This window comes from Sus scrofa, chromosome 14, assembly GCF_054392235.1.
Source record: "Sus scrofa isolate SSC_HxYL_T2T_F1_AM1 chromosome 14, Sscrofa_HxYL_maternal_Yorkshire_Landrace_v2.0, whole genome shotgun sequence".
Classification (NCBI taxonomy): domain Eukaryota; kingdom Metazoa; phylum Chordata; class Mammalia; order Artiodactyla; family Suidae; genus Sus; species Sus scrofa.
This window is the reverse complement of record NC_139396.1, coordinates 74,306,652-74,333,994: the sequence shown is the minus strand read 5'-3', so window position 1 is coordinate 74,333,994 and position 27,343 is coordinate 74,306,652. Positions and strand designations below refer to the sequence as shown.

The window sequence follows — 27,343 nt, the reverse complement described above, 5'->3', positions numbered from 1 at the left end:
CCTGAATATAGGAGCACCCAGATACCTACAACAAATACTAACAGACATAAAAGGAGAAATTTATAGGATTACAATAATAGTAGGAGAATTTAACACTCCACTCACATCAATGGACAGATCCTCTAGACAGAAAATCAGTAAGGCAACAGAGATACTAAGTGACACAATAGAAAAGTTAGACTTAATCAACATTTTCAGGACATTACATCCAAAAAAATCAGAATATACATTTTTCTCAAGCGCACAAGGAACATTCTCAAGAATTGATCACATGCTGGGGCCCAAAGCTAATCTCAACAAATTTAAGAGTATAGAAATTATTTGAAGTATCTTCTCCAATCACAATGGCATGAAAGTAGAAATCAACCACAGGAAAATAAATGAGAAAAAACTAACTACTTGGAGACTAAACATAGTATTGGAAATACTAGCCACAGCAATCAGACAAACAAAAGAAATAAAAGGTATCCAAATTGGAAGAGAAGAGGTAAAATTGTCACTATATGCAGATGACATGATACTATATAAAGTAAACCCTAAGGACTCAAACCAAAAACTATTTGAACTGATCAACAAATTCAGCAAAGTAGCAGGGTGTAGGATTGACATGCAGAAATCAGCCACATTTCTGTATAGTAACAATGAAATATTAGAAAATAAATACAAAAATACAATGCCTTTTAAAATTGCACCACAAAACTCAATTACCTGGGAATACACCTGACCAAGGAGGTGAAAAACTTATATGCTAAGAACTATAAAACACTAATCAAGGAAATTAAAGAGGATGTGAAGAAATAGAACAATATTCCATGCTCCTGGGTTGGAAAAATTAATAGTATAAAAATGGCCATACCACCCAAAGCAATCTACAGATTCAGTGAAATTCCTATCAAATTACCAATGACATTTTTCACAGAACTAGAACAAACAATCCAAAAATTTATATGGAACCACAAAAGACCCAGAATCGCCAAAGCAATTCTGAGGAACAAAAACCAAGCAGGGGTCATCTCTCTCCCAGACTTCAGGCAATATTGCAAAGCCACAGGCATCAAAACAGTGTGGTACTGGTACCACAACAGACATATAGACCAATGGAACAGAATAGAGAACCCACAAATAAACCCAGACACCTATGATCAATTAATCTTAGACAAAGGAAGCAAGAACATAAAATGGGAAAAAGACAGTCTTTTCAGCAGAAGTATTGCTGGAAAAACTGGCAGCCTCATATAAATCACTGAAACTGGAACACACCCTCACACCATGCACAAAAATAAACTCAAAATGACTGAAATACTTAAATATAAGACAAGACACCATCAAACCCCCAGAAGAGAACATAGGCAAAACATTCTCTGACATCAACATCATGAATATTTTCTCAGGTCATTCTCCCAAGGCAGCAGAAATAAGAGCAAAGATAAACAAATGGGACCTAATCAAATGGACAAGCTTTTGCACAGCAAAGGAAACCAAAAAGAAAACAAAAAGACAACTTACAGAATTGGAGAAAATAGTTTCAAATGATGAGACTGACAAGGGCTTACTCTCTAAAATAAGCAAGCAACTTGTACTTTTGCTCAACAGCAAAAAAGCCAACAACCCAATTGAAAAATGGGCAGAAGACCTGAATAGACATTTCTCCAAAGAAGATATACAGATGGCCATAAAGCAAGTGAAAAAAATGCTCAACGTCACTAATTATTAGAGAAATGCAAATCAAAACTACCACGAGATACCACCTCACACCTGTCAGAATGGCCATCATTAATAAGTCCACAAATAACAAATGCTTGGAGGGGGTGTGGAGAAAAGGGAACCCTCCTACACTGTTGGTGGGATTGTAAGATTGTACAACCACTATGGAGCACAGTATGGAGGTACCTCAGAAAACGATACATAGCCCCCCTACCCCACTACCCACTTCTCTCAGTCTTAGAAAGAAAAGTTGCCGTTGTGGGAGTAAGAAGAAACCAGCTAAATTTTAATAAACTTTTAAGATGTGCAGGCATGTGGCCATTTTGAATCCCGAGGAACTCCAGCTATAGGATGAGTCTGTATCTGCCTTTTAACTCTTTCCCATGGGTCTTCACTGATTATGTACTGTCTTTGCAAGTATAAAGCTGGCGGCATGGCTGGAAAGCTTATAGAAAATCTGAGAAAGCTGAGTAAGAACTCTTGCTAGAACTGTAGGCTTTCACTGAATGCAAAGCAGTGGATGAGCAGGAGAGCTGAGAGAATCCTCCTGGAAGCACTCTCGTCTTTATCAAGTGCAAGTAGTGATGCTTAACACTTTGGAAAGAGCAGGAATGCTGAGAGCCATTCCCTCGAGGCTCCTCAGAGCTTTATGGCATGTGTTGCAGATTCTGTATGAAGCTGGGGCAGGACAGAAAGAATTGCCAGTGTGCAGTGAGCCACAACCGGGAGGGAAGAAGTGGCAGGAAGGTTAATAAGTCATGGAGAAATTGTCCACAGTGTGGAAACTAGGTGCCTGGTCTACATGCAAAATTAAATATCTAGAGTCTTGCTGGTGTTCTCAAGTCCTGTTAAAAGGGAAGTCTGATTCTTCCCTCAGTAGTTAACTGAATCAAAGATGTCAAAAGCCTAAACAAAGCTCACATTCAGAAAAGACTGATTCATCCCTACCTGGCAGTGTGACAAGAGTGAACCCTTTCTGAAAGAATATGTTGTTCCTTTCAGTCATGATCGTTTTTGCACTCTACATTCAGCATAAAAGAAACAACAAAGAGTTGAAGCAAGAGAAAGTGGCTAACAGTCAAAAGGACAGTCAATAGACATTAACCTAGAAATGGCAACAGATGTTAGTATTATTAGATAAAGAATTAAAATACCTTCTATAAATATTCCCCCAAATCTAGTAGAAAAGATAGGCAATGTGATTCAACACATGACTATTCAAACTATAAAAAAAGAAACTGTTTAAAAATTCAGTTAAGGAGTTCCCTGGTGTCTCAGTGGGTTAAATATATGACGTTATTACTACTGTGGCTCTGGTTGCTGCTGTGGTATGGGTTTGATCCCTGGCCCAGGAACTTCCACATGCAGTAGCACAGCCAAGAAACAAAACAAAACAAACAAAAAAACCCAATGAAAATGGTGAACTTGAAAAATATATGAAGAATTCATTCCATGGATTTAACAGCAGAATGGATACAACATAAGAAGGAATTAGTGCATTTTAAGGTAGATAATAGAAATTATCTTTATTAAAATATTTAAAAGAAAGTGAAAAAAGGCGACAAGATACTTGAGAGCTATGGGGTAATATCAGTCTTCTATAAGTATAACTACAGTCCCTTTAGGAGAGGGGGAACACAATAAGGCAGAAGAAATATTTGAATAAATAGCGGTCTTTTTTTTTTTTTCTTCAAAATTAAGTAAAGACAGCCATTACAAACATAAGCTCAATAAACCCATGCAAGCTAAATACAAGGAAAACCATACTGATAGGCAATGTAATCAGACTTCAGCAACCAAAGATAGGAAGGAAATCTTAAAAGCAGCCAGAATAGAAGATTCGTGACCTTCAGGAGAGTGATAAGAAGAACAGCTAACTTTTTGTCAGATACAGCAGAGGCCAGATGATAATGGAGCATTTTCAACATGCAGAAACACCTTTCACCTTAGAACTCCACATCTTGAAAATACCATTGTTCAAACTTAAGGAGTAAATAACATTTTATAGACAAACTAAAGCTAAGACACTTTGTTGACAGCTAACTTGAAATAAAAAAAAATTATTTAAGGAGTTCCTGTTATGGCTCAGTAGTTAACGAATCCGACTAGGAACCACGAAGTTGCGGTTTGATCCCAATCCCTGGCCTCACTCATTGGGTTAACGATCCAGTATTGCTGTGAGCTGTGGTGTAGGTTGTACACATGGCTTGGATCTGTCATTGCTGTGACTGTGGCTATGCTGATGGTGACAGCTCCAATTAGACCCCTAGTCTGTGAACCTCCACATGCCATGGGTGCAGCCCTAGAAAAGACAGAAAGACCAAAAAAAAAAATTATTTCAGTTGAAAGATAGTGAAAATCAGATCTATAGAATGAAGAACAACAAAAGGCAAAGTAGAAAGACAAGACAAAGGGTTATTTTTTGTGTTTATCGATCTAATGTCCATATGTTTATTTTTATTTTTCTGTAAAACATAATTCTTCAAAGCTTATATATAGCAGTGAACTATGAGATTTATAGCACGAGCAGCATCTCATAATACTTAATAGAATCTTACAGAAATAAGAGATATAATTTGGGTGCCTCCTGTATGTCTGGTACTCTTTATACATTTAAACTCAGGTTTATAGCCTTCATTTTATAGACTAGGAAACAGAAGCTCAAGTAAATGAAGTCGCTTGCCTAACTTAGCCTTACAGCCTCTAAGTTGCAAAACAAGAATTTCAGCCCTTTCTCTCAAACGCTCCAAAATGCATGAACAAGGTTTTAACATTATTTGTATCAACAGAATACAGATCCATAATTTGATTATATCATTAGGAAACTTTAATAAATATTGTGTTTCCATTTGTTGGAACATTACATAGATGTTAAATAGAGTGATTCCTAGACATAGTTACATGGTTTTTAAGTGGAAAAGTCAGGTTGAGTGTAATGAGAGTAGCGTATTTATATGTGTGTGTGTATGCATATTTTGATGCCTTTGTGCACAAACTCACACTCACCTATAGAGACTTAGCTCTTAACAGTTAAAGAACTCCTAAGAGGTTTTATATTTACAGAGAAGTCCTTTAGAATTTGAGGATCAGGATTGAAAGAGAGACCTGCCTTTTTACAGCACTCACCTTTGGTATTTTTAGCAGTTTTTACCATATACAAGGATCCCCTCGCCATTTAAAAAAGCCTAATTTTTAAATAAATAAATGTTTTTGTTTATTTCACTACACTAAGTTAATGGAATACTCACACATAAGCTTGTTAGGGGCAGAGGCCATTTTTAATTTTCACCCAGCTTTTTGAGCATTTTATTAATATGGGCATTAATATTTATTGACTTTAAGTTAGAAGGATGCTGATTATGTTAGTAAAATTTCATTTAAAGACTGGTAGAAGAGACAAAGCCAAATATTAATAGGACTGTTTAGAATAATACATAATGGAGGTAATATCTGAATAGATACTGAATGGGTAGTTTTTGAGGGCAGAATTATGAAGTATATATATCACTTTAGGCAAGAATAATACATACACAGATGGGGAGGCCAAAAAGCATAGTTATGTGTTAGCAAAACAGAGCCATTTTTGGAAAATAATGAGCTGGGTAAGGTAGATTAATGCCCTATTGTGGAGTGATGGGAGTTCCATTGATAGGTTTTGAACAGTGGATATCTCAGACTTAACAGTGTTTCAGAAAGATTAATCTGGCAATGATTTCTTTCTTTGAAGCCTTTTTTTTTTTTTTTTTGGCTGCACCCATGGCACAAGTAAGTTCCCTGGGCCAGGGACCAAACCTGTGTCACAGCAGTGACCCAAGCCATAGCAGTGACAATGCCAGATCCTTAACCCATTGAGCCACCAGGGAACTCCTGAAGTACATTTTTTTTTTTTGTCTTTTGTCCTTTTAGGCCCTCACCCATGGCATATGGAGGTTCTCAGGCTAGGGGTTTAATAGGAGCCATTGCTGCCAGCCTATGCCAGAGCCACAGCAATGCCAGATCCAAGCCGCGTCTGCAACCTACACCACAGCTCACAGCAATGCCGGATCGTTAACCCACTGAGTGAGGCCAGGGATTGAACCTGAAACCTCATGGTTCCTAGTTGGATTCGTTTCCGCTGTGTCATGGAGGGAACTCCCCAAAGTGCATTTTTAAGTCAATCCTCTTTGCCACTATAAAGACTCTCCTTTTTAATTTTCTCTTTTCTACTCTTCCAGCCACCCTTCCCATGTTTTGGCTCCATTTCCTTTTCCTCTCCTCTCTTTTTTTAGCAGTTCTGCCCCTGCCCGGGCATGACAGCAGCAGTCCAGAGAGCCCCTCCTGCTTTTCTCAGCAGCTCTGCTTGCTCAGAGAACAAGTGTTCTCTCACACTACTGTAGAATATATGGTTTTTCTTTTCTGCATGTCTTTTTTTTAAACCTCCATCTACATGGAGAGGCAACTGTGATGGAAAATTCTATGGATCTTCCAGGGAGAAATATCACTACAGGACTTTAAGCTAAAGACAGTTTCCATGTTTCTGCTCCACAAAGTAACAGGGCTGGATGTGGGGAAGTGCATACCTTACTTGGACAACAGTTTGATTTATATGCAAATACAAGATAACCTTTTTGCCTAGAATGTCGTTCTCATCTTCACCCTGCCACCTGAACCTGAATTCACCTGGCTCACCCCTGCTCATCCTTCATAGCTCAGATTACATTAGAAGCTTCCTCTAGGGAGCGTCCCCTAACATCCCACACCCAGGCTCTATCTGCATAATCGTGAAATGTGTACGTCAGTTATTACACTGAGATGCAATTGCCCATCTGTTTGTATTCTCCACTGAGCTATAAATTTCGTTCAGTTTTGTATCCTATCTGTCAAATTCATCTTTTAGGACCAGTACCCAGCCTGGTGGCTGGAATTTAGTTCAGTAGATGCTCAGCAAATATTTGTCGAATGAATAACATGATATAAAAATATAGGGAGGTATTTCCTTATTGTCTTCATGAAACTAAATTCCTCAGAACCTTTTTCAAGTCTAGCTTTTTTTGTTTCGTGTGATACTAAAACATTACTCCCCCCACATTACATCTGTACTGATTTCATAACCATGTTTCTAGAAGGCACTATTTTAATCAAATGAATCTTTTAGGGTTACTCTTTTGGTTTATTGCTGTCTGAACGTAAATTCGAGAGGGGTAAGGAGAATAATCTGAGGATACTAGTGCGAACATAGCAATAACTAACAGACTCGTTCACATGTTTGAAAGGACGACTTCACAGTAAGCCAGTCTTAGCTAGCTTACAGCTATTACATTTTTTTTACACTCTAATTATTCTAGCCTTTATTATACAGGAAGGTATTAAAGATTTACTGACTAAGATGAGGCTTAAGAGCGTTGCCCCAGTAGAAAAATTCTCCTCTCCAGAAGCCGTTAAGAAGCTCTCATTGTCATAAGCGCTCATTATAATTCTAAACTGCTCTTCTGTACTTCTGTAAAATTAACTAATCATACCCTACTTGGTTCCCAATTTTAGTTCTATGTTCCCTGCACACCACCCTAAAAGACGCTGTTTACTGTGGGTCTTCCCAATAATGTGGAAACCCAAGTTGTTGAATATGGCCATCTCTCATGGATGGGGGAGGCACAAACTTGGGCTTGTGAAAGCAAATGGGAGTGGTTTGCCCTTCTTTTGCAGGCTTCTTCAACTGAGAAATCGTTTTTGACAAGTTGCTTTGTCACATGCTTGACGTCTTTTTTCTTCTTCTTTTTCTTTTTAATCAGGGAGTGACTGGAAGATAATTTAATCTGAAATGCTGACACCTACATAGCTAGAGATTAATTGGATACTGTCTGAAAAATTATTCGAGCACCTCAGAGACACAGTCTCTATAAACAGAAGGCAGAATGAATAAAGTAGATGCAAATCATGCCCCTTCCTTGGCACTTAAACCAGGCTGTGGGTAAACCATTGCCCTCATGTTGTGTCTACCCTCAAATTGGCTAAAAAGATAATTTGGCATCACAGCAAATGTGGATTTCATAAGACCAGAATATTATCTACTTCTAACCTAGTTACTAATTTAGCGACCTTTCTCTTGGATGCTTATTCTATACAGGAAGGAAAAAATAATAATTTCATTGCATGGGATTTGTCAAATAACAATTTTATTAACAAAAGTAATGTGTCATCTTTTGCTTGTAATGTGTCATCTTTCAGCTTTGAAAGATACCTTCAAGATCTCAAAAAAAAAAAAACCTTTATTTTAAAAATGTTTCTAGGATCTAATCCAACAGGTACAACACAGTTATAAGAATGAAAAAGAGACATAGGGACAAGGGACAGGAGTGGACATGGTCTAGGGGCTTAACATCCTGCCTTGACTGAGGCAGTGATGTGTATGAAACTCGCCATGTGAAGCTTAGACCCTCAGGTGGCTGTGCTCTGAGAAGGCAAGGTTAAGATTAAAAGGAATCTTACGACAAAGCCTTCTTTGAGATTAAGACCTCACCTAAGAGAAATAATATAAGTAAACTCCAATCCATACATTTTCATAAACCTAGGTATTCACCTGTCCAGTTTTCTAGGAAGGGGAAGATACTGCATGCCTCCATTATAGCAGTGTTGAAAGCAAGTTGGTTTTTGTTAAACATTTCCCCATTCATTATGACCTTCAACGAATAAGGTTCATCAGCAGACCCTTTGTATTTTCTTCATATTCTGAAATAGAGCATTGTTAATTTTTATCTATTGTTTTTATCTTTTGGATCAAGCTATGAAAATATTACTTTATGGATGAATTTCATGACCTTAGGATTCCTGGGAACCCAGCTATCCCATTTCTTCACTGGCAAAATGAAGGATTAGAGTACAAAGTTCAACTGTGCAGAGGAGTCAGGGTAGGCAAGGAAATGGCTGTTAAATAGGAAACCCAATCTCTTTGTTCTCAGACAATGTGCTGACTCCCACTTCTTCTTTTGGCCTTCCCTTTCCTTCTCTCTCTTTATTAGAGATGTAGGAATAAGAAAATATATCCCGGGAGTTCCCGTCGTGGCGCAGTGGTTAACAAATCCGACTAGGAACCAAGAGGTTGCAGGTTCGGTCCCTGCCCTTGCTCGGTGGGTTATTGATCCGGCGTTGCCGTGAGCTGTGGTGTAGGTTGCAGACACGGCTCGGATCCCGCGTTGCTGTGGCTGTGGCATAGGCTGGTGGCTACAGCTCCGATTAGACCCTTAGCCTGGGAATCTCCATATGCCGCGGGAATGGCCCAAGAAATAGCAAAAAGACAAAAAAAAAAAAAAAAAAAAAAAAGAAAATATATCCCTACTAAGGAAAGGTATAAATTTCAGCTCACTGATAAATTGCAAATGAGACCTGGCCCTGATGTTGGGAAGCATCAGGGAACGGCAGGGCTGAGGCACACTGGGAACCCATTCCATTCCTGATCCAGAACCCCTACACAACTCCCCCTGGTCACTGCCATGCACGAACAGGACGTGGTTGGTCCAATCTCCTGGTGATTTTAAGAGAAAGCAGGTATTAGGTTTTCATTTAAAAACTGCTGATTTTAAAAGATTGCTACCCAAAGTGTGTGTCTCACCTGTGAAGTTTCCTTACTAAGATGCTTGGCTACAGACTCTAGCCCTGCATTTGCAGCTGTGTAATGGACATTTTCACTGAGCATTCTATTTTCACCTAAAATTTGATTTCACTCATGCTAAACTGACTAGCTGCTGTTAAAGCTAAAATTGTGCTCCCCCACATAACATTTTATTTTAGTTAATGGCTCTCTTCTCCCCTAGTACTATGTGTATTTCAGGTTCCTCAATACTTTTGGGCAAAGTCTATGTTTTTTCTTCATAACCCTATCAAAATTATCTTTCTCTTTCTATCTCTACTGAGAACCTACTAGGGTTAGCATCATTAACCCTAGTAGAAATTTAGTTTAGTCTGTGGGTGCTAGACACTGTGTGATACGTTTGGGACATGAGGCTGAATAAGCCACATTCCCCGATTGCTATCCTTTAAAAAAACACACACACAAACACTCCTACACAGACATCAGGGATCTGTCTTAGTTTCTGTATTGATCACGCCTCACCTCCTAGAATAATAGTAAATCCCTCTTGCTCCCAAGCATGTTCATTCTGTCTGTCTGTCTGTCTGTCTGTCTATCTATCTAATTATCTATCTATCTATCTATCTATCTATCTATCTATCTATCTATCTATCTATGTATCTATCTATCTATCTTTTTAGGGCTATACCTGCAGCATATGGAAGTTCCCAGGCTAGGGGCTGAATTGGAGCTATAGCTCCCAGCCTATGCTACAGCCACAGCAACACCAAATCCAAGCCACATCTGTGACCTAGATGAAAGCTCACAACAATGCTGGATCCTTAACCCACTGAGCAAGGTCAGAGACCAAACCCATATCCTCATGGGTACTAGTTGGGTTCATTACCACTGAGCCATGATGGAAACCCCCAAGTGCATCCTAAAGTGCTTGGAGTTCAAGACTTTTCTGGGCTAGCTGTGGTCTGAACTGTTCTCCAGCCTTCATTTATCACAGTGCCTTCTGCAGACACAACAGCCTTTTATGTCAGCCCCTGACTTGCTGCTCCACAACCCCTATCTGCTCCCCATCCTGACACCCTCCAACTGCCCCCCACAAACAATGGAAAATATATAGTTATTTTTCTCTATAGGAACTTGATCATGACATGAATTAGAAAAGGGATTGGCAAACTTTTCCTGTAAAGGAATACAGAGTAAATATTTAGGTCTTTGCAGGTCTCCTGGTCTCTGTTGAAACTACTCACCTCTGTAATTATAGCCTGAAAACAGTCAAATAATATCTAAAGGAAAAAACATGCTCCAGTAAAACTTTATTTACAAAACAGATGGCCGGCAAGCTGTGGTTTACTGACTCCTGACTTAGAATGCCCTCTTCTTTGTTCCTGAATTTTCTGTTCTCTGACGCGTTCTCATCACACCACCAGAAAAGAATTCTCATCTTGATTTGTTGCGCTCACCTCTACCTTAACCACTGTAATGAAGTAGTTACCTACCCTCTTAGCAAGTGGCGCATTCCTGGGAACAGGGTCAAATGTCATTCTTTATATCTCCTGTATTCAATATTGAATAAATGAAAAGATAAAGACATGAAACTATATAATGTAATAAACCAACATTACTTCAAAAAATAGATCTAAAATTTAAAAACTATAAAGATGTTTGCTATGTGGCACTGAAATTTCTGGATTTGGACATCAGAATTACAAATTTCTAGATAGAACTTATTGAAAAAAGCAGTAAAAACCAAGGCAGGGAAGAACAAATAGTTGCTGTATTTACACTACTCTATCTTCTTTTAAAATATGAAAGCTAAAAAGGAAAACCATACATATATTGAATTCTGTAGCATCAGAAAACTCAATTTTAAGAAAAAGCCTTTATTTACAGCATTAAAGTATGATAGAAAGACAAAGCTATTTTCTGATTTTTGTGCATGATAGTTTGGGTGAAAAACATTCAAAATCCCAATTAAAATCTTATTATCCTTTCAAGTTAACTATAATATTATCATTATTTTCAGGTAATAGAATCTGTGATAAGCCTGAAAATCTCAGGGAAAACAAATTTTTAAAAAGAATTTATTGTAGAGAGCTTAGTATAATTTTTTTCATACACACTTAGATCTTGGAAGAAGAGCCCTTATGTATATCAATAAAGATGATAACATATATGGGAAGAAATTTAATCATAAATATGTAAGAACAACATGAAAAACTTCAAAGCTCCACTATTAGCATAAAAGAATGAATACACGGAAACACATTACATGATTTTAGATGGGAAGATTTGGTATCTTGAAAATATCAAGTTACCATAAATTAATCTATAACTGCATTGCATTCACTATCAAAATAACAAGGTGCTGTTATAGGAAAGCTTACAAAGATACTAGAAAATTAAGCCAAAGATAATATCCAATTTATCAATCATATCAAATCTATAAATCTTAATCTAGAAAGAAAAAATATTGTTCCTTTCCCAAAAAGTCTGTACTACTAAATATACAAAGTCAAATGACAAAATGCTTGTATAATAGTTGTATAAACAATAATAAGATAAACAACGAGATAGACAAAAGAGAACTATCCTTAAAATACAAAGAGTTAAATACAAACCACAGAGTAGAAAATTAAGCATAGAGCAACTGGCAGTTTGAGAAAGTAGACAGTAACCATATGGATAAAAAGCTTAACCTCATTACACAGTAAAGAAATGCACATTAAAATGAGATACTTTTAAAACTACCAGATTGCAGATTGGCAAAGATTAAAAGTTTGTTAACTCTCAATATAGTAAGGGTAAATGGGCCCTCTTCTGGCCTCTTGATTGAAAGTGTAAATTGGTGTAGACCTGTTGATAGGCAGCTTGGCTGGCTTTCCAAATGTGAAATGCACATCTTCTTTGACTCTTCCACCCTTAGGAAGACTGTGTAATTTTGAAAGGTGTTATTGAAATTATAGTGGTTATACCTAAATGTTCATTAACAGGAGACCCACTGAATTACGGTAAATCACTATTTGGGACTACTATGCAGTTGTTCAAAAGGATTAGATAGTTTTGCAGATGTTGCTGTAGGACAGTCTTCAAAAGAAAGCAAGATGTAGACTGTTCTATGCATGTTACCATTTCTTTTACATAAGTTGTTTTACACTTGATAGGCATAAAAATTTCAGAAGAGTTAGTAAGAAATTAGTGTCTTCAGCACCATAGCTACAGTAGGTTAGGAGATGATATGCAAATTGATATGAGATGTATCAAAATTTGTATGTTTTCAATTTCATCATATTCTATTTTTGTAATAATGGTCTTGTTGCAAATAAATATTATCAAGCTTTGCTTAGATACTTTAGTTTAAAGAAGGGCAGGATACAATTTTGAGTAAGGAAAATACTCGTACTAGCTCTTCATACTGCCTATCATTTATATCACTGTAATGAATGTAATCTAAACCTTTATATAATTTTAGGACCTCATGCCTCATAGCGGGATGTGGCAGCAATCACAGTTGAATTTGTTAAAATTTGTTTCTGTTCTATTTCTGATTTCCTGGAAGGTGTTTTTGCCCAAAAGCATTTGTCTTCAGTGTGATTTCTCACACTTGCCTCTTCCCACCTCCCTCCTCCCCCAGAAAAGTGATTTAGCAGAAATGTGGGCCGAATAACCTGATGGGGTGTTAGCTCCTCTGGCCCAGGCTGTGAACTGGAGGGTAAAGCTCCCACCTTGGTCAAGGGGGCCTGCCTGGTCCAGGGCTGCCTACAAGGTGAGTGAAGTCAACAGCAGCCAGACCATTCTCTAGGCCAGTTTTATCAGGCTCAGGGGGATAAAGGCCTCTCTATACTGACTCATTGGTCTTACTGTTCATTTGTCTAGGAGTCATCTAAGAAGACAGATGGTATTTGTTGAGTCTCCTCAAAATTCCGATATTATATTATTTAGAAGCTTTAATTATCCTGACACCTCACCATTGCAAGTATGTAAGTCAAGAAATTGAGGTTCAGAAAAATGAAGCAACTTGTACAGTTGGAGACAGTAGGTGACCTGAAACTAGATCACAGATTAAGTACTATTTCAGTAATTAAAAGATTTTATAAGGAATCACTCATATTAAAAACAAGAGACCCTTAGTAACTGTGTTTAATGTAATTAAATATTAGAAATCTGCAACTGATGGAGTTATGCCTTGCTTATGTATTAGTGCCTTTTATGTATGTAGATTCATGCAAGATGACCAATTCAATTTTTCAGTGAGACCTCTAGATCCACCTGGGAGAACCCCAGCTCCTATCTGGAGAACTATGTTTTTGTTGCTAAGCTAGACACAATAGGCCAGGCTTTACTTGGCAGGTTGTCACCTTAAATTGCAACCCTATCAGATGATTTTTATGAAAAATCTTTTCCATCCTGTACTGAAAATATCTCAGCTAAATTAATCTCTGTGGGAAGTTGTGCTTATCACATTTTCATAAGATGAAAGTTTATTTATAGTTAAAGTTTTTCGAAAACTTTTTTTGAAAAAAATAGCTTTAAAAATTATTTGGATAGACTCCCAAACACACAGTAGGGATTTCAGAAGCAGTAAGGCTAATAAAAGTAACCTAGACCTAGAGATTATCATGGGTTTATTTGAAAAACAGAAAGAGACTCACAGACATATAAAATGAATTTATGGTTACCAAAGAAGAAAGAGGGAAGAAGGGATAAATTGGGAGGATGGGATTAATATACACACACTACTATATATAAAATAGGTAAACAACAGGGACCTACTATATAGCACAAGGAACCATACTCAATGTTTTGTAATAACCTACAAGGGGAAAGAATCTGTAAAAGAATATATGTGTGTATATGTATAACTAAATGACTGTGCTATACACCTGAAACTAACAGGACATTGTAAATCAACTATACTTCAATTAAAAAACAAAGGAAACTCCAAAAAGAGTTTTGTATTTAGTTAATAGGTTCCTACTGAGTGGAAAATTAAAGTCCCCAACTTGCAATGTGATTTAAGGTTGTAACTATGTGTAAGGAGGAATAGGAATGTAAACCCAGCATTATTTATGCTCAAAGTTGACTAGTCCAGGTACTGCTGTTGAATAGTGTCCAGCAGGGTTCTTAAATGCAAAGTGTGTCCTAAGGATAAGAAACAGTAGTTCAGCCTGGCTGAATCCATGCTATATTCACTTCAATAGACTCTTAAACTGATACTGAACATATATGTGGATATTTACACATATGATGCCTAAGTAAGTTACCAAAAATATTTGTATACTCCATCTCCTTCTCCCTAGGGAAAAACGTTTCTTCCAAGTAAATACAACCAATTTATTTGTCTTGGTTCCCCTGGATCTTCTTTTTTAATCATCTTTGTATTAAAGCATTCTTTGCCATTTTTCATTATTCTCTTTTCCATATCTGTCTGGACTGGGACAGTCATTTCTTCATATCACAGCTTTTATGCTATTGAAATACAAAATTCTTAGTGGCTCTGCTTGCAGTTTTGCAAAATTCAAATAGCAGGCACAAGGCTCATCAGTATTTATGTTGCTTCCTGTGTTGTGACTGAGTTTATCTACCAACTGTGATACTCACAAGAAGGAAGGTCCCATCAATGTCCTTAGAATTAAACTCATTGGAATCCACATAGGTATTTGAGTTTTCTGTCCATTAAACTGTTAGGCAAAAGCCAGGACTAGGAGAGAAGCTCGAGAATCAGGCAAGCGGTGGATTTCTAGCCCTTCCTCTCTGTCCTCTAATTAACCTTCCTTTTAGGTGCACCCCCTCCTTACCATTCCCTCCAGTGTGCTAATTCAGCTCTTTTCTATGAACCACTTTCTCATTCCACCTCGGAGGTACTTCTGTTTACCTGTCCTGACCTGTTCCATGGTGGAACTCCTGTACTATGGAGTCCAGTGGCACTGGGGATCCATTGCCTAACTACAGGCAGGTCACGCTAGGGAGTCAGCCTATCTCCCTTTGAACCCAGTTCTTCCCTCCAGATGTGAGCCCTCAGACCCATCACACTCAGCTTCAGACCCCTTATATTATAAAACACGGATGAGAGGAGTTCCTGCTGTGGCACACGGGCTCTGCAACTTCTCTGCAACGCCAGGATGCAGGTTCGATCCCCAGCCCAGCACAGTGGGTTAAAGGATCCTGTGTTGCCATAGCTGTGGTGCAGGTTGCAACTGCAGTTCAGATCTGATCTCTGATCTGTGGCCTAGGAACTCCATATGCCACAGGGTGGCCAAAAAAAGAAAATAATAATAATAAATTAAACATAATGGGGATGATAGTAATTATTGCTGTTATAGAATGTTGAAGAATCAATGAACAAATCCATGTAAAGTTCCCAGCACATAGTAAGCACTCCATAAATAGTAGCTATTATCATTAATTATTGCTGTTTGCTGCTACTGTTGTTTTTGTTCATTCCTGCATACCCTGTTTTGGATTTCCCTTCCTCTACCCAAAGGCAGGCATACTTCTTTCAACATTCATTTCTTACCCATTTCTCCCTACTTTTGGCAACCTATAAAGTAACTAGGAGTACAAGGTCAAAAGGATAAAAAGTTTATCTGCTGTTATTGGGAAAGGACCAGAGAAAGGACCAGGGGTTCAGCAGTATTTCCTGTTACTACCAGTGCCTAAATCTGTGCTGTGGTGGAACCTAAGGACATTCATCATCTTTCATGCAGTCTTTAAATAATGCCTCCACCATGCCTAATTTTATGATGTCTTTCTATATTTCACTTTTTCTTAGGTATATAGATGCATAAGTCATTGAAGGGCCAAACCAGATGAAAGTAGCATAATGGTGTCATCTCAGAGTAGGCTCCCAGGAACTGGGCTTCCACCAAGACACTTTTCCTTCCATCCTGATGTCAGAATCCCTAGGATTGCAGGGACTGAACCAATTACCTACATTCAAATTACAGCCCTATTCTTGCTAGTTTTGTGTGTTTATTCTATCTTTCTAAGCCTCAGTTTCTTTATTTGTTAAATGTGTATAATATCTACCTTGTAGGTTATTTTAGAGATTAAATAAATTCTGCGTGACAGATATTATGTCATACATATACATGTTTGTGCGTATGTATATATAAAACAAATAGGAGTATAATAAATACATTTTCACAATGACAGCTCATCTCTTTTTCCTCCAGATTCTACAACAGATTAATTTTAAGCAACTCTTTATATTGATGAATATATATGATTATCCAACACAGATGATGCATCTTTAACATAACTGCACACAACTTTTATGTGTGTATCGTGATTATACACTCCGCAGGTTTGTTTACATTTTATTTCATTTTATTAACCTTCTGCAGTCAGGGTCTTATTTTGATAAATCCCTCATGAAAACAAGCTGCTGCTGAATCCATTTTCTCTGCCTGACCGTTGCTTTTGAAAATTCCACTTTCCCCGGCCAGTCCCGTTATTTGTATGTGTATATACGTTCGCTAAACTAAACCTCTTAGGCTTTTGTGAGGAATATTTTGGGTTGAGTGTATGCTAAAATAAGTAGGCAGACCCAGAAAGTACAGTTGCATTGAAGTTCCCAAATATGGCCTATTGAAAATAGTAACCAGGATCTTGTTTTTGGAGAGTAAATTTAGAGAGAGATGTTATTCCGAGGAATGTGAAGCAATGATACGTTTTTGGAAGAGTCAGTGTTGATGATGAGGGTCCGTTATGGTCATTGTTTTTATGCTTTGGGATAGGGGCTCAAGGCCCTGCTTTTGCAGTTACTCTTCATTTTATCCAGTGTTCTTCAGGGATTGTGAAAAGATTGATTAATATACTCTTCACTTTAAAATCAGCCTTTGGGAAAAAATACATCAATAAATACACTCTTAAGCAATTTCCCATTGGGTACTAATAATGCAGGTAGTGAATGAGCAGGGCAGTGCCAGAGACTGAGTGTCACCAAGCCCCACAACACACTGAGGATGTTGGTTGAATGTCTCTTTGTGCATCTTTCATTGTCTTAGTCCTTTGCTCACAAACTATTTCTCCAACATGTTACTTGGATAAGGTAGAAATAGATCACAGAGTTCTTCTGGGGTCTGCCTTTCCTTATCTGGAAGTTACTGTCTTTAAAGAATAATGTCAGGTTGAGGGACTCACAGGTGCTCATGGTTTGTGCTTGCTTTCTTTTTTTGGAGGTTCTAGGAGAGGTAACATGGCCAGGGCAGGTAACACTGATGGACCCAGCAGTGAAGGAGGCCACTGCCAATGCTTTGAGAAGATCAGGAAGAGAAATTAGGTCTGAATGACAGGTAAATCATTTTAAATAACTGGAATAATAGAGCAAAGCCAGAATGGATGTGGCCATGGTCCTGGAGCTGACCCTGCCACTCACTAGATCTCCAGTGGAGAAGCTTAAGAGTGTTTTAGGTCATGAAGCAGACCTGTCTGGGCAGCATGGAAACAACTAGAGTGCAGCTATTTACTAACTGATATAAATATGATTTCATAATAACTTACTAACTGCTATGAATGTTAGTCATGGGGCCAAAAATGGAGCAAGATTGAGGTCCCTGTGATGGGAACTGCTAGTCAAATATGGACATTGAGCATATTTGCTTTTTTCAACCTTTTGTTACTCATATATATGTCCACATCAGGATTTTCCTGGTGAAACTAAAAATCTCCCAAGCATTGAATTTCACTATAAACAATAAAATGAAGGTTATGAAGATGCCAGAGTTTTAGAAATTTTGAAGTGCCTAGCACTTTAAATTTGATTATTGGTCACATGCATTCTTGGCTTTTGTAGTCACTGTATTTATTATTTAAGATAACCTAATAATTACAAAAATGGATTGTAATAAATAGTTTATTCCATGAAAAATATATTTTATTTGCATAAAATTAAATTTTCATCAAATGAATCCCACAACTCTTCTTTGTGTGTAATGTTTTCTAAAGAGCAGATGGACCCATAGAAGACCAAAATTAGCCTTATTAATAAGAAAACTAGGGAGAACATAAACCATAAAGTGTAGACTTTCACATAATTTATAAGAAAACTATCTCTCTGATTATTAAATGATTCATCAACGCTATAATAGACAATGCCTTAATATCATGAGCTGAAATGTAAGTGTCTGGCAAAACCTGATGTATTTTGTATGTAAACTAATTTCTAAGAGTTGCATGTGAAATGTCGCTTTTCCCTCTTTTCCTGCTGGAGAGTAGATACCTAATACAACTAATAGACCAGTTCCAACTTCTAGGCACTTCCAAGCCGCTGTACAATTACACCTTGGACGTACTTTGATCGCTGTCTCCTCTATAGCATTCTATTAGCACAGTCTGTTATATGGCGATCCACCTTCCTGAGTAAAGGTAAAGATACTTGCATTCAAGAACTTTTATCTTTATAACCTCTTCAGTGCCAACCTATATGGAAGATTCGTAAGGACTGTTTGGACTGAATTTCATTCATGGCTAGGTTCTTTTAGTTTTGTAAGATGGAAGGCCACATTGGCTAGAAATAAAGTGGGAACCTCTCCAGCGTGGTCTGTTATCTACCTCTGATGGTCCATGATTTAAAAAGGACTTGGGGGGTTCCCATGATGGCTCAGTGGTTAACGAATCCAACTAGGAACCATGAGGTTGCAGGTTCGATCCCTGGCCTTGCTCAGTGGGTTAAGGATCTGGCGTTGCCGTGAGCTGTGGTGTAGGTTGCAGACGGGGCTCGGATCCCGCGTTGCTGTGGCTGTGGTGAGGCGGTGGCTACAGCTCCAATTTGACCCCTAGCCTGGGAACCTCCATATGCTGTAGGAGCAGCCCAAGAAATGGCAAAAAGACAAAAAAAAAAAAAAAAAAAAAAAAAAAAAAAGGATTTGGCTTCTGGATTGAGGAGATCACATGCTAATGCTGGTATCATATGTTTTTAAGGAGTTAACAAATAAAGGACTTCTGTAGTTCAGACTGAGAGATTCTTTCCAGCAGGAAGATCAGGATTGGCCTTTCATGGGCGATAGTATTCTGACTGGATACTTGCTCTATGGTGGTAGGCAAGCAAACACTGTTGAGCTGTATAAGGCTACAACAAGGAGCTTTCCACACCTTGGAGAGTAGGAATTCAGCTTGGAAAAGTAACGTAGATCTCAATGTGCAAGTCTGGGTGAGAGATTATGTTTTCAGAAGAAATGGAACAAAGTCTCCCATCCCATGTGCTATTTTTTTTTAACTCTGCCGCTGCCACCACCACCACCACCACCTTCAAGGGTAGAGTTTGTTTCTCTGTCCCTTGAGCCTGAGGATATCTTTGTCACTGCTTTGACCAGTGCTTTATCCAGAGGTAACTTCAGATACCAAGTCATTATCATTACATGCACTGCTGCCTTGTTCTCTTGAAATGCACATGCTAGGAATCCAACTACTATGAGCCCTGAAGAAACCTAAGAAGAAACCCACATTGAGAGGAGTTAAACCCGCCCCCCTACCCCCTGCCCTCAGCTCCTACTGAGCTCACAGCTGGCAAAGAGCAGCCAATATGCAGATTCTATGGGGGAGTCACCTTGACAGTGCAGCTGCTCCAGGTGGAGACAAGCTGACCTCCCTGAGCCCTGCTCATACTGCAGGTCTGTGAACAAAAGAATGGATTGTTACTGTTTAATAACTCCTATTATAATGGAATGGAAAGGTAACTAAATAGTTTTAAGTTTTATTAATAATTATATTAATTACCAGTATACTTTAATACTCATCTATATTCTATATATAATTTATTTTATATTTGTTTATTATAAATGATTATTAACACATAGTTAATAATTATAGCATAGTTAATCCTATATTATAATTGATAATAGTACTAAATCAGAGTTTGCTAATAACTAAAGATTTCACTCTTTACCAGTTTTGTATTTTAGGAAAGTTCTTGACCTATTAAAAATTCTTGGCCTTGGTTTCTTCAGCTTTAAAATTGAAGCTCATATTAGTATTTGACTCTTAGTGTTGTGAGAAATGAGTGGAATTAACATACAGAAAAGTGCCCAAGAGATAGTAAGTACTCAGTAACTGTTTTGTTGTGATGATGATGATGATGATCCCAATAATGCTGATGAAGGGATGCAAAGAGGCACCTTTACCTGGACTACCTGCTGACTCTCTTATATTTTCAACGTTATTTTTAAGGGGCTGTTGATGTGAATAGACTAAAAGGCTGGAATTCAGGGAATTGGCCTCATTTATTTTTCTATGTCAAGAACAGCTGTGCTTTTTGAACTGTTCAGAGAAAGCAGTCTATGAAAAGGATAAGTTCTCTTTTGGACTTCTGGGGTTTAGGATGTGAGGGGGATATCCCTATAATTTATATAAAAGTCCCTGAAAATATGAGCGTTGTGCTTTTGAGAAAAGCAGAGATTTGAGTGGCGATTGAAGACACAGTTGAGAAAATCTCTATGGTATATGACTGATAAAAATACAAGGCAGAAGGCAGTAATTATTTCCAGCACAAGCTACAGAGCCCGAGGCTGGAAATATTAATTCTGATGGAAAGACAGAGGAAGAGTTCCCAGAAAAGATGATACTAGACAGGCTTCTCCTTTAAATCTTGGAGGATCATTGGAAATGACTATCAATTTTATTCAAATTTAGTTGCCAAAGGAAAGAATTAGATCAGCTCTCCTCAAGTTAGTATTTGGTGAAAAATGGGAGGTGAAGCTACATATTTTCGGTTTTAGAACAGTTGATAGTTGACTATGGAAGGGCAGTTATGAAGCTGGACAGTTCTGTGCAATAAAATGGCATCTCAGTGTTTTCTGGAACTTGAGTGAATGATCACAAATGTCACAGGTTCTCCTTAAAATGTAAATAACATGTTTAAGCACCAGATATGAACACCAATGAATTCCTTATGGGTTTTGTTGGTGGTTGGTTTATTTATTTTCTTAACTTCAGCACCAACTCTGTTTTTGGCCATGTTTTAATTATTTTTGCTTTTGTGGGCTGCAATTTAATGCTTGTAATATTCTTTAATCCTTCTAAGATTTAGGGTAAAAGTAGTCTCTCTATTCTTTTTCTCAGCTCACTGAGGTCTGGCTTCTGCCCTTTTGATTTTACTTCAAATATAATCACCAATAACCTCCTATTTATAATTCCAATTGGCACGTTCTTGTGAAAAGGAATAGAAACTTACAAATAGGATCAGAATGTTTCCCGGATTGGTGCTTATTTTTAGAGCATGAAAGAGTGTTATGGGTCCCTTATGAATAAAGGCAATAAGAATTACATGAAACATCTTCTGCAATCATCAGTCTCCTATGCACACCATCATTCAGAAAACATTTACTGAATACTTTAGTACATGCCAAAACAGTTTTTGTACAGTGAGGTATAACACTGGACAAAGTAGATGAGGTCCTTATTGTCTTGGAATTAACATTCGGGGATTCTTAAATTTGATGTTTATTCAAGACACCTGGGCTGCTTGTTTATAGTTCAGATTTCTAAGCCTCACTCCAGATCTCCAGAATCATAACTTCATGTTGAAGCCAATAAGCATAACAGGCAATTCTAACATTAGACGTCCAGAAACAGTGCCATGCTCACTAAGCCTTTGAGTGTGCACTTGCTTTTTCTTAGTATAACCAGCTCAGACCCATGCATTAGCCTTTTTAATATGCCTCTCCAAAGTTCTTCTACCCTGTGAACTTCATTCTCTGCCCCATAGCTAACTCTTCTCTCCTCTAAATTGTTAGTACCTATGGACTTCCAAACCCACCAGGCAAATTCATCCTGTATGAATTTGAGCTGGCTCTTGTGTATCTTAAGATATTCTTTCTTCTGTTTATGTTCTCTCTGCATCTGCAGTGTAAATTCCATAAATACACAGACATGTGTATGATGCCTCTATAATCAGCCCTAAAGCTCAGCAAAATGTTTTTGACACAGCGTGTGTTCAGCATGTAATTATTGATTAGTTTAACACTGAGTCAAGTATCAACTAAGTTCTATTATAATTCTAGCGCTGTCTGTGACTAGTTATGTTGTGATATAGGATATGTCACTCAGTCTCCTTCAGCTTTGGTTCTTTCATCTCTCGAGCTCTGTACTCCTGATGCCCATTCAGTGCTATCTTGTGAGATGATGGTTTGGAAATTGTGAAGAAAAAAGTCAGATTTGCATGAATTGTCAGCAGTGGAGAAGACTAGAAGAAGCAGGACTTTATTTCAAAAGAAAGAGTCCTAAATAAATATGCTGGATAAACAGTTAAAGGAATAGACTTCCACCTCACAGTGTGTAAAATTTTTCTAGTGCAGTGAACACTTAGAACACTGTCTGAACCAGGTATTATAGTGATAAGGAATTTGTCACTTGAGCTCCAGCACAAACAAGTTCTTCAGAATTGAGTTACTATTTTACTTTCTTGCTTTAACTAAGCCATCCATTGAAAACGTATAGGGGAGGGATAAGTATATTTGATTAACATTATTTCTTTAAAAATGTGCTTTCTCTTTCTGGATATGTTATAAGAAGATTTTTTTTTCACTCAGGAGTAATTTCATATCTTATTTTGGTCTTGAAATTATTTTATGGAATTCCACTAAGGGGAATACCCAGTTAGAAGCTATTTTCATGTATATAAAGAAGAAATTAACCTAGAAATTTCTTCCAGCATCCATGCTTTTGACTCTGGGAAAATCTGTATATAAAATACTTGCAGATATTTCCCTCAAGATGCAGCTGTAGTTGGTTTCCATGTGATCACTCCAGCCATAAACTCACAAAATTCTGCGATCGTGTGAAACCATTATTAACAGACAATGTTGATACCTTAGGTTGCCAATAGAAAGATATTTTTTAAGGAATGGCATGCTGTTCTGAACTTTATTTATGCTATTATAATGTCTACAAGAATATTATTAAGTAGGAAGTTCCCTTCATGGCAGAGCAGAAACAAATCCAACTACAAACCATAAGGATGAGGGTTCGATCCCTGGCCTTGCTCAGTGGGTTAAAGATCCGGCGTTGCTGCGAGCTGTGGTGTAGGTTGCGTACATGGCTGGGATCCCACCATTGCTGTGCCTGTGGCATAGGCCAGTAGCTGTAGCTCCTGTAGTTCCTATTCAACCCCTAGCCTGGGGACTTCCATATGCCTCAGGTGCAGCCCTAAAAAAGGCCAAAAAAAAAAAAAGAATAACATTAAGTATTTTTCATATGTTTTCAAAGAAGTTCAGTGTATGAAAATATGTATGTGCACCTTTCTAAACATGCATTTTGCTTTGAAATTGTGTAGTTGATGAGTTTTACTTGCTTAGTCAACACTTGAAAAGTTTTAAGAAGTAAAAACTGTTTATCCTGTGTAAGAATTTTAAGATACCATAGAAAAAGCTGTAGTTTTAATAAGGTTGATTTGTCAAAATACACCCTACTTCCAGATTATTCATTTCAGCCTAACACGGTAACTCTATTTTTCCTACCAAATATTGATTTAGAAAAGAGCAGGTGCAGTAATCCAGGCCTATGAGACATGAGCAGAATCAGCTGAGGAATTCTGCCAAGTTTTCTTGTTCATTAGAAAAAAAAAATAGGAAGACATTCCCTCTTCTTTCTCTGAATGTTAAGACATTAAGATGCTGCACCCATCCTGTGACCACCACTGAGAAGCCAATGGTACAGGCAAGAGATGGGGAGAACCTGCATCTTTAGTGGCATCTTTGGATTGGGCTGTGCCTGGAGCCCACCATAGAACCTTAGACTTCTTGTAATGTAAGATCATAAATTTTAGCTAGTCTGAGTCTGTTTTTTTTTTTTTTCTTACCTGTAATTGAAAAACCTCCTAAATGAAAAAGAATAGATAATGAAACCTTACGGGTGAAATAGAACAGCCCAGAAGAACAAAATGGAACTACAGCAACAAAGACAGAATATTAAAGAGAGAAGCAAATCTCTATGAGAAGTAGAGTGAAATGTCCAAAGGCTAATCAAAAAAAGTACCAGGTGCAATTAAATGAACTGTATTCAGTGTTGAGCATCACACATTCAGTGTTTATAGCTTATGTGCTCTCATGCAAGATGTTGGTGAGAAGTGTTAATCAAATTAATTTTTATTTTAACTTTATTAACAACTATGAGGACAGGCTAGAACTATGGATATTACTTTCCAGAATATTCCAGATAATATGTTTAAAAAATTAATTAGGGAAGTTCCCATCATGGCGCAGTGGTTAACGAATCCGACTAGGAACCATGAGGTTGCGGGTTCAATCCCTGCCCTTGCTCAGTGGGTTAACAATCCAGCATTGCCGTGAGCTGTGGTAGGTCTCAGACGGGGCTCGGATCCCGCAATGCTGTGGCTCTGGCGTAGGCTGGGGGCTACAGCTCCAATTAGACCCCTAGCCTGGGAACCTCCATATGCCGCGGGAGTGACCCAAGAAATGGCAAAAAGACAAAATAAATAAATAAATAAATAATTGCACATAGAATAAACCATCTATAGCTATAAGGTTATTGGTTACTGTTTCTATTTTTCTCGTAATTGTTACCTTGTAGATGTTTTTAAGATCAAATCATTATAAACATGATTTATAACTTGCCCTTGTAATTTTGTTACTCTGTAACTGAAAGTAATTCATTTTTTTCTGGTGAGATTAAGTGTTTTAAAGGATTCAGAAGTCAAAGTGTCAAATATGATTTCTATGGTTATTTTTCTCCTTAAAAAATAAATTTCTAAAAAATTAGATATGTCTATTCCATTTTTGTCTGTACTTTGTTAAGTGATTTCAACTATGGGGGATTTAAAAAATAAGTCAGTCTCAATTAGTTTAAGCATTGCACCAGATTACATTGGGAGAAGAGTTTGGAGAATTTTTTGCCTGGCAGATAACAAATTAAATATTTTGATTAAATTTAATTCCATGAAGTCCAGACTGATACTTTCACATTTACTTCTTGATTGGAATGAAACATGTTTCATGGGAAATTAAGAGGGAGAGAACAAAAGTTAAAATGCTGCCACTGGCAAAGCCATAGCTCAGGAAAGCAAAATAAGCTTTTTGTAAGGTAATCAAAATTGTAATGAATGATCACTTTGAACTTTTATTGTACGTACATTTTCAATTCACTTATTTAAAGAGATGACTATCACATGAATATTAATTGGTTGTGATATTTGTACCTGGATTGGAAGGTTAGGACTCAGAGAAGAAAGACAGCACAAGGGACTTGTTTTGGATGAGGATTTGAACTAGGACATCAGCATGGGAATTCCATGGAAAGCACCAATGTGAGAGGTGAAGGATTGACTTCACAGGTGAGCAGGAGAAAGGAGGATAAATTAAGCAAGAAATAGGAATCCAGAAGAAGGGCAGTCCCATCTGGATGGGGTGTGGTTTTGGTGGAAACTCCAGTTCACTCTCAGAAAGTCATGATATCAAAATTGGATGGCCAAGTCTGGGTTTTTGAGGGATGAGTAGAATCAGGGGTCCAGTTGGGTGAATGGAGATGTGGGAGCTGTCTGAGCTCTGGTGGCAGCTGAAGGATTTCCATTCAGCTCAACAAATTTTGCCTGAATTAATGCCTAGTCTATTTCAGAGGTCTCATGGGAGTGGCTAAAGGTGAAGGCACAGGAAGTAGGAGGCCTGAGCCTCAGGACTGTTCCTTTGATGTCCCCCCACCTACACCCCAGTCTCTTGTTGACTCCACTGCTGCTGGACAAGAACTTCAGGGCATTGTTTTCTGTTTGTTTGTTTCTATTTTTTAGAGTATAGTTGATTTACAGTGTTGTTTTTAGTAACATTTGGCCTCTTTATTCTCTTTAGAAGCTTATAGTTGCTTTCTTTCCCCTCCTTCTTTTCTTCTTCCCTTTCTTCCCTTCTTTCCTTTCTCCCTCCTTTCCTCCTTCCTTCCTTCCTTCTTTCTCTCTCTCTTTTCTCCTTTTCTGGTGCCATGTTTCCTTGAAGGAGTAACCCTCCCTCTAAGAGACCTAGCTTAATGTGGAGGTATCCATTCCACACCTTGTGTGAGTCCAAGTCTTAACCTCTTCCTCAAGAAAAACTGTGAGAATCAAGACTCTTAGTTGAGCATTGATGCTCTGAGTATCTATGGTTCTACAGAAGCCCAGTAACCCAGTTGTCAGCATCATCTTCCAGCCTGGGTTCTGGTGATTTCTTAAATGTCTCTGTGAGGTAAGCCATGCAGGAGAGCAATGGCATGTTCTCATCCACTTTCCAGCACTGATAGGTATTTTATATGAAAGGGGGTTTTACAGTTTTAGTTCATGTTTCTGATTTCAGAAATCTAGATTTGGGAAGGTAGTCCAATAAATATCAATTGTCCAATCAGAAATCTTTATTTTGGAAGTTAGTCCAATACCAACTGATTTTTCCAATGACATGCTTTAAATGTTTTTATAGGTATTATAAAAATAAAATGGGAAATAACAAAAGTGCTTATCATTATCCTTTCAGCATCTTAACTCAATCCATTTTTTAGATCTTGATTTATTAGCTTAAATCTGTTGTAATTTTACTTTTGCTTTTCAAATCACATATCGATGCTGTTCTTTCCTATTTTATACAAACTTTATTAACTAACAGTTGGAATTAGAACATTTTCTATAAATTAGATATACAAAATTCTAAATTTTTCAATTTTCTTTTTATAACTCATTCTCCTATTATTTAAGATATTAACTAATCCAGTAAATTAGCCATTTTGTAAATATTCATGGCAGTGGGAAGATGCTGTTATGGGTATTGGAAATTTCAATTTTTTTTTTTTTTTAGGGTCGCACTCATGACATATGAAAGTTCCCAGGCCAGGGGTCAAATTGGAGCTTAAGCTGCTGGCCTACACCAAAGCTCAGAGCAACATCAGATCCTTAACCCACTGAGCAAGGCCAGGGACCAAACCTGCCTCCTCATGGATGCTAGTCAGGTTCATAACCCCGCTGAGCCACAATGGGAACTCCCTGGAAATTCAGTTGTTAATAGACTTCCTGATATCACAGCACTTAACATTCTTCTGGACCAAACGCATTATCTGCTTTTTTCAGTTAGTTCTTTTGTGAAGGAAAACAAGGATATTTTTAGAAATTGTGCCTTA

The 27,343-nt window shown here is 37.7% G+C and overlaps 1 protein-coding gene across 11 annotated transcripts in view; it reads left to right on the top strand.

Moving 5' to 3' along the window:
• CHRM3 (cholinergic receptor muscarinic 3) overlaps positions 1-27,343 on the top strand; it is a 542,465-nt gene that overhangs the window by 80,165 nt on the left and 434,957 nt on the right. For 2 of the 11 annotated variants that reach the window (XM_084992561.1, XM_084992559.1), the window contains 2 exons: positions 16,438-16,568; positions 17,446-17,559. The exons of 7 other annotated variants lie outside the window; for them this stretch is intronic. The gene's annotated coding sequence lies outside the window, so the exon portion shown is untranslated. Of the gene's footprint in view, positions 1-16,437; positions 16,569-17,445; positions 17,560-27,343 lie in introns of those variants that run through there. 2 more of the 11 variants (XM_084992558.1, XM_021071806.2) reach the window with 1 other exon arrangement.